This window comes from Chiroxiphia lanceolata, chromosome 3 (assembly GCF_009829145.1).
Source record: "Chiroxiphia lanceolata isolate bChiLan1 chromosome 3, bChiLan1.pri, whole genome shotgun sequence".
In the NCBI taxonomy this organism is placed as follows: Eukaryota; Metazoa; Chordata; class Aves; order Passeriformes; family Pipridae; genus Chiroxiphia; species Chiroxiphia lanceolata.
In genome coordinates this window covers 6,666,601-6,679,498 of record NC_045639.1, presented here as the reverse complement: position 1 = coordinate 6,679,498, position 12,898 = coordinate 6,666,601, and the positions used below count along the sequence as shown (strand labels likewise).

Below are 12,898 nucleotides of genomic sequence, written 5' to 3'. Positions count from 1 at the left end.
GAAGAACTGGGAGTGCTTGTGAGAACAGCACAGAGACACCCACTGACCTTGCGTGAGGATGGAACGTCCATAAAGCGAAAGGAAATAGATAAAAATCTGCACGTATAAAGTATATCCCGGTTTTATTCCTTAAAGGATTGAATAAATTCCACAAGTCTCCAGGAACATAAAGATAAGCTGGCTGCTCATGAAGGGCAGAGCGCTATCAGCTTTCAAACCAACTCCACTGAGCTTAGGAAGGACTTCAGGGGGAAATGGTGTTTAATAATATCTCTGGCTGCTCCTAAAACACAGAGCCACCTCAATGGGAGCCATAATTTAACCTTCGTCCCTGCAGAACGTTGTTCTCAAGAAAACACTTCAAAATGAAGAAGGAAAACCAATTTACTCTCTTTCTCAGCTTGTCAGTTAAGACTGAATTCTCCATGTGCTACAATTAAGTTCTGAATGCATTAAGTATGACTGATATTCAGGGGGAAAACCAGCAGGAAATATTACTGATCTGCCTTAATTTCTTTAATTTTCAACCTCTTTAATACAAGAAAATACAAAAATGCTAAGGGTGTTCAGCTGGAAGAGGAAATTAGAATGATAAATATATCACAGCGTCTTTAATCCAAATATTTTTCTTGAAAATAAATTCCACTTTCAAGCTTCATTTACAATCTCATTTGCACAGAGTTGCCAATCCTGATTAGCCCGAATGAACTCCCTAAACATGAAGGTGAAATCTCCCAGACAGTGATACAGCAAGAGATTAGAACACCTGCAGACATCCACTGTGCCACAGGAGACTTTCTTTTTCCTTGGAATTACCCTCAAATGAACACCTTCAAACATTAAGAGACCAAAGAAGGGATCTCACAAGCCGTGGTTAAATGGAAATCTCACATTTTAGAGCTGAAGAAATGCATTCTGTGTCAGACCAAAAGCTGAGAAACAGAGCATCTTTAGCTTTCAAAAACAATGATCCTTTAAAAAAGGGAGAAAAGCATGATTTTTAAAGAAGTCTCAAGACATTTTTAATAGGAATTAGTCAGGAGTGATGTTGTAATAGGCAAGATAAAAAAATATTGGCTCAGCCCACCAGTGGAACACATAATTCCACATGAAGATGCAAAACACAACCATCTGAAAAGCCACAGTTTCTTTAAAAAAACTTTAACAACTGATAATTTTAAAGATACAATGTATATTATGAGCTGAAACTCGGGTCACCAAAGTAAGAAAGTAAGAAATCCTTAATAAAGGAGGATTTTCCCACCCCACAAATCATCACATGCCATCTATTCCACTTGATTATGGCATTTATTTGGTCAAGTATTCACAAGTTAAAACTCTGTGTGTTTAATCATAGTCTGGCCTGTTATAAAGCATTATGTCTTCAGAGCTTATTTGATCAGGAGGCAAGCTTAGACTAGTTCTTGCAACTTTTGAGAAATTGCAGCTAACCATTTCTCAATATCTGATAGGCAGGAAGCAGAAGAAATGCATTTTAAGATGGGTATGGTTTGATCAATGAGATAGAAGGAACATTTCCACAGCTGTGATTGGTAAAAATAAAGGGGCATTCCCTGTATCTGTGGAAGAGAAAATGGCATGTAGAACACCTGATGAAATGCCAATCATCTTTTAAATGCATATATTAAAACAAGTTGCAAAACTGAGATGGAAAATAAATTATCCATGACAAGACACAATAATAATATGGAGAGATCACCACTAAAAGCAACTGCCCAAGAAAGAGGGAGGGAAGTCTGAAGAAGCAGAGGAATGCAGAGGTAGGAGAGGGATAATACACTTGCCAGGAGAAGCGTTTAAAGCAGAGACTCTGCAGTTAATTGAACACTGTTAATTGTACACCTGCCATTTTATCAGTTTGGAGGCTAAAGGTGCAGGATGTAATGGATGCTGGGCTTGGAGCCAAATCACAGCTCCTGCTGTTGAACATCCAGCTACTGTAAGCCAGTGGGGTGCTTTTATGTTTTAAAACACTGGTAGGTAAATACATTGTTTACCAAACATAACAGCATCTCTCCCCTATGATTTCTCCAATCAAACCCACAGTAATTCAAAGGAGCACTGGTTTGTATTAAGGACAGTCTGGAGGTAACAGTGAAAGGCAAGGCCCACCTTCAAAGAAAAGCACATTGAGTTCCTCTGCCATGGGAGATGCGTTTGGCTGGGTGGATAACATGGAGAAGTGAGGAGAAGTGTGGGAGAAGAGCAAATGTGTACTGCACATGTGGCCAGAAAGGGCACTACCAAGAGGTGACCACCTTGGAGCCATTTATTTCAGAGCAGGGCTCGGTGCAACCGGCCCTGCCCAAAGCTTTCCCAAACTTAAAACCACTGAATCCCCTCCCATAAAATACTGGGCAGATTAGGAAACAATTCATTCACCCTACTGAGATACATAAAATCTCAGGCTGCTGGAAAAAACACAAGACAGGGACTCACCACACCTGTGTTTAATATGAATGGCCATTTATTTAATAAAATAGGACTTCTACGAGGAAGCAGATTAGATAATGGGTTACAGAGCCATTGCCTACACACTCCTGCTTCAAATCCAACACTGAATAGCAGTGACAGAACATTATCCCCAGCTGATGCTGGTTCAATGGTACCTGAAGTGCTCTGATACCCTCTGATACCTGGGTAAGTTACTTCAGCACAAAAGTCATGTCCATGGTTGGAATTAACTCAAATAATGTTTTTTATGCACAGAAAATGCTTAAGAATTTTAAAAATTATGTTCCTTTCCTATTAAAAGAGAATCGACTTAAATCAGATTGGGAAACTTTCTCCTTCCCATTGCTGTCATGCCGACCCACAAGTGGCTTCCCACACATAGGGGGGTGGTTTTTATTTGTAAACAAGCACTTCAAATCTGTGTCCCTGCAGGCAGGAGCACAGCTCAGGGCTGCTTGGGAGGAGGAGAGGAGCAGCAGTGGCAGGAGCTCTGCAGCTACAACTTCTTCCTAAGCCACAGCCAGACACAACACACCAAAGAGCATCACAGCGTGTGAAAAAGGCCCAACTCCCCCAAGCTCTTGGGTGTATGAGGTGAAAGCTTGTTCCACCTTAGAGGATTTCCTTTCAGAACATGCTGTGCCCACCATACAGGGGATTTAGTCATTCGTGCTGCCCTGATTTCTGAGTCGTGGGCATTGGGCCTCTAAAATAGTGCTACTGAAAAGAAAAAACAAAAACCCACCAAAGAAGTTCTCTCTCATTTTCAGCCTCACCTTCTGTGTATAATCACAAGGGATTCTCTGACCCATGAACTAACTGCTCTTTTGGACAAAACCATCTGGTAGGAAAGCTAAACAAAGTATTGTCTAAAATCAACAACAAGAAGATAGGAGGGAAAAAAACCCAGATGAAATCTTACTATGCTTTTAGAGATCTTCAAGTGTTAGAAATTACATTAATTTGACAATTAAAACCAGAATTTAGATAGAGAAAAACCCAAATACCCTCAAAATTAAAGTTCCATATGTAAAAAAGGACTCATGGATCTGTAGCTGAAATAGGACATCCAGGTATCTGTAAGACCCAGAGACCTCCAACACGGATCTTCTGCCTCTTCCATGAGGCCCTGGAACTCCCCGGGGGGAAAACCTATATAATACAAGTTTTCTTTACTTCTACCCTAATTATTGCCATGCTAACACAGTGGCAATCCCTACAGGTAATAAATATATGTTTTAGCAATAAATCACAACAAGAGGGGAGTTTTCATGTCCTTGAGAAAACAAGCAGTGAGGAGGGATCTGGCAGTTGGGAAGGTAGTTTTATCCTTCAGTTGTGGCCAAATGCTCAAAGCCAAAACTCACTCTCTGAAGTTGCCTTTCTTTGCCAAGTGTAAGACTGTGATTTAAAGCGACTTGTTTTCCATATCTGTTTATGTTCCACTCTCTAAAGGGAAAGAAATCCAACAATATTTATGGCTTCCCAGTCAATTTTGCATGAACTTCACTTTCAGCTTCTCATGAAGAGGGCTGTGTTGCAACAAATTAATTTTAAATGAACAGACTTCCCTGGGACCATTTCTGCTTCATTTTGTAGCAAAAAAAAGGTTGTTTTAAACTAGATTACACCTCTGACAGGATTACACCCGACACAAATGCAATCTTTTACTTGAATGAATTGTGATTTTCAGAACTGTGGGCTTTCAGAGTGTATTATATGACATTATTTTGCTGTCCATGACACCTCCCAAAATTTCAAGGCTTCCCCCCCCCCCCCCGCATCACTTACAACATATGTGGAGCTTCACCAGTTCTACTGGAGGATTAAAATCGAATAATGCAGCTGTTAAAACAAAAAGCTTCAACAGAAATCGTTTCCTCCGTTGTGTTCATGGGTACTTTAAGCAGTTTACAGCCTTGTCTTGATGACCTGCTGTTTACAGGCTACAAGTCATTTCAACAATATTCTTATTGTATTCTTACTTTCTCAGAACCAATCCACATGTTTTAATTCTAATGCAAACACTGCATAAAGTCATACCGAAATAACTGTGATCCAGACAGACAGACATGTAATCAGATATCAAAGGAGTTATTTTTAGTGTTGCAAAGCATTTCTCATTTATGTGTTTATTTATTTATAAGCCTCGGAAAGCTACCAGCTATTTTTATTGAAAAACTAAATAGGAAGCATACTTAGAAAGTGTGCAAGCATATCTCGAACACATCCTTTTTGCCACATTGAAACATTAAAATGGTCAAACTTTTCTCTGTCCATCTCTCTGATACATCACTAGAAAACAAGAATTCAGACCACTGTTCCTGAGGTTAAAGGGAATTCAATGTAACTCCTTTCCTGCGAAACCAGAAGAGAGATTTGTAGCATGACAAAGAGCTAAGAAAAGGTACAAAATTAGATGTAATTCAAAGTTGGTGACAGTTGTTTAATTAACACTTTCTTCTGGCTTCTTACTGCATAAATTATATTATACTCACCTACAAACCAACATGTGGGCAGAAAGAGTCATAAAGAGTTTACCCTGAGAGTATTACATTTTTCATGAATACACTCTCCTCCTAAACCTGGCCCTAGAAGTATTATCAGTCACTCTGAGTACTGCTGGGGCTTTTTAGGCATGGTTTGAGTTTTCTGTTAACTTTCCAAGACATCCAGGAAGGTGTAAAGCCCAGCTCAGAGTGACTGCTGTGCCCCTTAGATGATGTACTTTCAAGTTCCTCTGTACTCCCAACAGTGGAACTTCAGTTCTAGTCCAGTGAGCTGAGAACCCTGTGCTGCAACCACTAAAAACTTCTCCAAGTGTTCTGTAAATGGCCAAAAATCAACAACACACAGAACCTATTTTTCCCTAACAGCCAAATAACCTAAAAGATATTGCCATCTACTCAGAAGGGAATAAATGGTAGAAGAGTTTCAAGCCAGACAATGGTGTGAATAATCTGCAACCCTGAGTAGCTTGTACAGAGAAAATATAAACACACATAGAGATAAATAGATGTAGAGTTACAGATATATAGTGATGTAAATTTATCCCCTCCATCACTTGGTTTCCTTTTTTTTTATGTTTGGAAAAGGTTCAAGATCACTGAATCAAGATCAAGACTCTTCACAAACATTGCTGAAAACTCACAAATACCAAAAACTGAAGGAATGAATCTGAGAATTTTAAGAAATTAAAACAATAAAACCTGACCTATGTTCTTCAACTTGTATGAAATGTTTCAAACAAAACTGAAAAAAAAAAAAAGTCTGAGTGTGAAGGCAGTGTTAAGAAAAGAGGGATGCTATCGGAAATCTAAAATAAAGAGGGAACTAAACTCTAGTGCTGCACATCAACAAAAATCCAGGTGATTTTGAGCCCCATTCTTGAAAGCAAAACATCCTGGACGGTGTTATCCTTTCACCAGCAGTGAAACAGCATCTTCAGCATATAGAAGAATATCAATTTTATTTCTTTTTACTATCTGGTTAATCGGTATTAAGATTCTTTCCTACAGGCAAATAAAGCATTATTTACACCCCACAGTCTCACACCTGATGTCTTTTTCCTGAAAAGAAATGTTTCAAATGTTTGACCTCAGTTTTTACAGAAAAACCCCATGTTTTGGTCCATGTACTTAAGTTTATGTGCAACAGCCACAAACATTCATCTGCTGGGTAAAACAAAGATATTTTTAAACCATGTAACATAACCTTCCCATCCTATCCACTTTAGGCTGGCCTAGAAAAATAATAAAGAACTCCCACTTTTCATCCGTGTGATTCTTTAAAAATATATCCAGAAAAAGAAAAACGAAATAAAAATATAAAATTAAAATTAATAAAAACTCAAGTGAACAGCGAGGTTTGTGGGTGAGTGAAGAACTCAAAAAAAATCATAGCACCTTTCACATTCATACTATTCCTTCTGCTTTATTTCAAAGCAGTAGAAAGAAAATGTCCTTATTTATTACTTATGATCTGATTATTTCCATTTGCAAATAATTCATCATATTTTTGGCTAAGTAATGTGCAGATTCAGCACAAAGAGGAGCCCCGTTCTTTGCTTGCAAGAAAGAAAATTGGGCTGTACAGTTTTTAAAACATTCCAGCTACAATCATATAATTATTATTAATCTGAAGAAATGATATGAAGTTAATGACCTCCAAGAGGCTCCAATTTTAAACCTTTTTCCTACCCTAGGGAGATGGAGGATCAGCAGTTAGTGCTCCAATTCAAGCCTCAAGCCTGTGCCAACACATTTCCTAAGCTAAATCCAGGTTTGGGAGACAGGCTGCATATTTTTCAGAGACTGAAACAGCATAAATCACAGAGTGCCAACACACTATGAGGTTAATGTTGTGTTTTACTACAGTAAGCAATTTCTATCACCATTTAAAATGAGACAAGCAAAATTCAGGCAGACAAAATTTCATGCATCAAAGAATAATTTTCAAGTACTGAGTGTTGGCTTTGGCTTCTGAGGGAACATATTAGAGTGAGAGCAGCAGCAACCACTGCAGTTAAAGGAGCATAAACATCTCCATTACATCCATTACATTCCAACCCCTTCTCCTTGTCGGCTGACTGTAGTGATGAGAATTTTGTTTATTTTCATTCCATGCATCAGACATTTTATTATTATTCTTATTATTTGAGTAAAAAGGACCAACTATATCCAAGTATGGAGGAAATCAAATATATGAGCCTTAAGGGGCACAACACCCTGCTCCAGTGCCAACATACCTGAGGAATGACTCTCTACCAGTGTGGAAAGGCATATTCCACCACAAATTATTTTGCACTGAATTAGGACAGGTTTTAAATAGCACCATACACATAAATTAGTCATTAGGAAAGTGTTTACACCTTGTGTTTTCACTCTCTGTTCCATCGAGGGGGTTTCCAGTGTGCTGGATGCCGATGCCAGGGATCTGTGGCACCAAACCCTGTGGGCTGCTGTGCCCAACACCCCACCCCCGCAAACTCAGCTCTGTGACTGCTTTCAGTAACACCAACAATTAGACCTTTTCAGAAACAACAGATATCCAGAATTACAGAAAGAATGCCACAGAGAGAAATCCACGACATCAGGTTTCCACCGCCTGCCATCACAGTGCATTAACACACACACATGATGCCCTTGGTGCACCCAGTTACTGAGCAAATGGTTCAGCCCTCCTCTAAAAGTTCTCTGTGCCCACTTCTTGCCCTGGAGTTCAGGGTTCAGACCGCAACAAGTGATGCCCAGAAGAGGAGGATCGATAGTAAAACATTTTCTTCAGCCACAACGCAGACATTTGTAATGGAACAATTGGATGTGGAATGGCAGCTTCCAGCAGTGCCTGCCAGGATTTGGCCACAGCACAGGGCACTGACAAACACACATGGGGGTCCATTCACAAATTAAATTTTAAAGAATCCATCCATTAAAAAAATGTGCTTGAGTTTGGCTCAAACCCAAGGACAAAGACCACATACTCTTGTGACGGAAGGTTCTTGCGGATTCATAACCACTGGGAGCTACAGCACTTGCCCCTTTTCTGCCCAACTGATGACAGACCCTGAGCAGACTTGGAAGAGAAGGAGATGTTTGAACTTATTTAGCTGGAGTTGATAAATGCATTCCCCATCATCCCCATGAGTCCTCTTCTCCCTTCCTGTATGTGTGGGGGATGTGGGGGTGTATGTAAGGGAGAGACAAGCCATAAAGCTTTACAATACCCATAAAACCCTCTCTAAAATCTAAGCAGGTTTTAGACCAAAGAAATAATCATTAATATTTCCCTTCCAACACATTTACAGCATATGCAATAGATGTGAGTGCTCATGGTGAATATAGCAGGTCATTAAGATGACTGGAGCCAATTAGATCAAATTAAAACACAATAAAGACATGACTGCACTTATTTTCAAAATAGTCATAAAATATGTAACATGAGCTTATTAAAAAAAAACACCTTTGAAACCTAGACACTACTCAGAAGAAAAACATAAATATGTGGTAAGTGGTTTTGTTAACCATAAAGAAAACCTTTCCCAAAGGAATCTGAACAGCAAAAACATCACTCAATAAAACGGGGTCCCGGGCCTTTGATTAGTGTTAACTTGCTTTGCTTAATTTTCAAATTAGTTTTAAATATTTAAGCAATGATAAAGATTTAAAGGAATGGCAAACAGTGCTGCTTAAGGAAATACCTATCCAGAGTTTTTCCAGCTATGTATTTTTTTTTCCAGGAGGTGTCACACAGCCTGGGCACACTGTGACAATAACATGATGCTATTCAGCTCAGATAAAGAGTAGAAAGACATCCCTCCTGGAAAACCCTCATAACATTTATGAGTTTATGTTCTATTAATGACAGTGTTCCCTTGGGCTTATCAGCAGCCTTTTTTCAACTGAAATTTGATCAAATTTAGTCTGGTTATGCATCAGCTGTGGGAGAAGACTGAGGATCTTGACCAGCTGGGAGTTAGTGGCCACGTTAGTGGTCTCTACAGCTGGGAGTTAGTGGCCACGTTAGTGGTCTCTAAGCAATCCTGTCTTGTCCACATATTGTTCACTTTTAATATCTCCCTTTCCAATTTCCGAACATATTTACCGATTCCCAGACCTACCTGTTCCCAGAATAAATAGGGAGGTATCAAAATGAACAACCATCAGAACCACACAAAAGAAAACAACTCTTGCATATCAGAAGTTTAGTATCATTTGAAACAAAACTCATGTATTATTTTATAAATCAAAGTTATAAAAGTAAGTAAACAAACAAAGCTTTTTGTGAAATCTTGGAAATTTGAATAATAGCCTTGAACATTATGCCCCATTTTTCCAACTGGTCAGTTTTTGAGTTCCATTTCTACACAATCAACCTTTTAATTACAGCTCTGTGACCAATCTCCAAGAAAATAAGGAGAGATTTAAAAATCACTACCCTTGCAGCCTTACTTTAAAATAATACCCTGTAAATATTCATCTTTTAAATACTGGAAATTATGTCTATGTAACTGAAGCACACTTTTTAATCTCTACTTTCTAATCTCCACTTTTTAATCTGATTAAACAAATTTGAAAGCTGATTCCTCCTACTGTGTTTAATACTAGCACTCCTCCTAACTACTTATTTCCCAGCAGGAACTGTCTCTGAGAGCACATTCACGTTATTACTCCAGGCTGATCTACACAGTGACTTTGGACCAGAAGACTTGCTACATATGGTATTTACCCAGGGACAGTGCTTAAAGCACTAAAAATATCAAGCAAACAGAAAAAATTATTCGAAATATTACAGATTTATTAAGAACATAAACCACCGCATTAGAAAGTGCCCAGCATTTCCAGCAAGGCACCTCCACTGCAAGTCCACCTTTCAGATTTACTGATAGTTGGTTCTATCCCATACTAGAGGCTGTAAGATTTTATTTTCCTAGTTTAGGGGGTTTATTATCAAATTTTTTTTTTAGAAAAAGAAAGAAACTGTTACTAGACTCAGCAACAATAGAAAAAAAAGTTAGTTTGGGGGCCCTTTCCTGCCAAGGTCAGGGTGCCACTTACTTGTGCTGGTTTTCAGTTGGGTTTAAGGCTGTTAAATACCAGGCAGGATGGGACTTTATTCTCTAATGTGTTCTGACAGGGTCCTTTTTTATAGTGAAACCTCTGCAAGCAGATAACAAGCCACAGGGTTGTTATGGACCCCTCATTCCAGCCATAAACACATTTTACATCCAGACCATTTTCTGCCAGTGGAGCCAACTGAGACTATTAATCAAATGAGAAAGAAAACAAGCATTTGTGGAGCTTTAAAACAGATACTGTTCATCTGTTATTTAAAGTATGACAGTATCAGAGCACTGCTCAATGTTTGAGGATCAGTTGAACAATATTTAGAATGAACCGTCCTTTAAAAGGAACAACAATATGAAGTACAGAAGTTAAATAATTGATGATGGGTCTGGGACAGCATTAAAGGAAACCGTCTCAGAGCAAAGGCACTGCCTTTTTCAGCCCTCCTGAGCACTGTGGAAACTTGGGTGCCTGCAAAGGTGTTTGCTGAAAAACAACAATAGATGACATCAACCAAATTATGGATTCAGTAAATAACTCTGGTGGCATTTGGGGGGGCTTTGTGTGGGCTTTTGCAGCACGGGAGGCAGATGGTGATTACACTGACTGCTGCAAAACTGTACAGAATGTTACATTAACTGGTAATGAGAAAATTCAATTTCACTTCATTTCTATTTTCAAACACACTACTTTTTGGCATTAAAAAAAAAAGTGTGTATGTTGAAAAGTTCATAAAGCAACATCTCCAGGCTGTAAATGTGTTAGTCTTGGTCTGTTCACATTATTAGAATAAAGAGCTGAGGAAAAGTATTTCACAAACTGACTTCTGACTCAGAAACACCAAGAAGAAATCACAGAAAGTCAGCCTATACATTTACATTACTCAGTTAGATATTATTTTTCAATCAGATATTATTTTTCAATTTTTTCACCGTGAAGACATTATTTGTCAGACCTGCTCTTACTTAACCTAAGTAAATACAGCAAAGTATTCCATAAAAATACAATAGATCATAAAGGAGATTGCCAGAGTGGGTTTTATTTACCAACTACCACCTTCCTAGCAAAGCACACCTTCCCTTCAGTGCCAACTTTAATTCCAGCTTCCTCCAAGTTTTCTACAAAGCAAAGCAATATGCTGCACGAACTTTGAATGCTAAATCTTCTTCAATATGGAGTCCTGAGCTGAAGCCCAAGTCCTGCATCCTGCAGCACACACAGGCTGCTCCATCCCAGAGCAGCTTTGCTGAATTCAGCAAGCTGTTTCCAGGCAAAGCATTTCGAGACCAAGAACTTGAGAGGAGAAAATCCCAGGGGCAGGAAACAGAATTGTAACATTTGCAATTCTGTTAAATAACAGAAGAAATCCCCAACAATTCATCAAATGAAATGCATTTCATATTTGCTATGTTTATCCAAGCAGTCACGAGAAGAGCAGATACAACAGAATAAACTGTTTACTACTCAGAAGTGTTAATGAATTATTGTAGTTGGTCTCCTGTACACAAAGAGAGAAATGGAAAGCAAACTCCTTGTGAAAGCTGGAAGTTACCAGTCAACCATAACCCTCAGCCAGGTGCTGGCTCACAACATTCCCTTGCAGTGGATTGGGATGGGGAAGTCCAGATTCCCCATCACAGTGCTGAGCTCCTCACAAAAGCCAAACGTAAAACAGCTTCCACAGTTAAACCGTCCTACTCTTCACACAAAGTGACAGAGAGTGACTGAAGACATCCAGTGGCTTTATAGCTCTCTAAAATATCAAACCAGAGTTTTGATTGTTTGATCACTCTCAGATGAATGGTATAAAAGGTACAATGATTCCATGAGCCTACAACATAAAGCTTCTAAAGGGAAAGGGAAAGGAAGACAACAGTTGGAGAACACAAATATGTTTTAAGGAGAAAAGCAAAGAAATCAAGAGTTTTTCATTCTCAGCCTTTGCATTCAAACTGTATGTTTCCCTCCCCACACCTTTCCCCCTCTCACGTTGATGCACAATCAAATACAATCAGATGCGGCTTTGATGCAATTTCAATTTCTAATAATACTGATTAAGCAGAATACTGACTTTTCTCCACATCTGGTTACAGGTTTTGTTTCCACCTTCAGATGATAATGGGGTTTCGCATTGTTTTGTTTGTTATTCCTACATGAAGAACAAAAATTTTCCTATAGCCTTCAAACAGGAGAAAACTTAAGGAACCCCTTGAACTGCTATAAAATCTGAAGGGAGGTCACACCTCAGACATGACCTTTCCTCTTTCTAACACACAACAGGTGCTTTGTTATCGTTGTTATCCCACTAAAATACATGGGAGGAATTATGCACCTGTGGATGGGCAGCTTTTCTGCCCTTCCCAAGATATTATTTTGTATAAGAGGAAGAATTAAATATCAAAAATCTCCTGTAGGGCAAATTACAACGTGTTATTCAACAATTCTATCCCTTTTATGGGAATCTGGTAAAGATTTGGGCCATACCTAAATCCAACCTAACGCTGAATCTTCCTCCAAAATTTCCCTGAACCTCTGAAGGTCAAATTAACCTTTCATAAATAACCATTAACATGTGGTAAAACTACATATAAAGTAAACCAAAGTTTTCCTGCACATAGAAATTCCAACTGTCAAGCAAAAAATTGGAAGCTCTTGTCATCATCATCATAGAAGGTGCCAAAAAATGACTGGGAACACAGTTTTCTTGTGGCATTAAGAGCCACAGAAACCAAAAGGGAATCTGATAGTGCAGCGAGCTTTTGGTTTTCCATCACAATTCAGAGAGATCTGAATATTTTTGAGTGAGGCACGATCCTGCTGCAACCTGCATACAAAAAAAAAGAGCCTGAATTCTAGTT

At 38.8% G+C, this 12,898-nt stretch overlaps 1 protein-coding gene across 3 annotated transcripts in view; it reads right to left on the bottom strand.

The window, feature by feature from the left end:
• The window catches only part of MACROD2 (mono-ADP ribosylhydrolase 2), an 848,490-nt gene that overhangs the window by 583,885 nt on the left and 251,707 nt on the right, over positions 1-12,898 (bottom strand). The gene's annotated exons all lie outside the window — the stretch shown is intronic.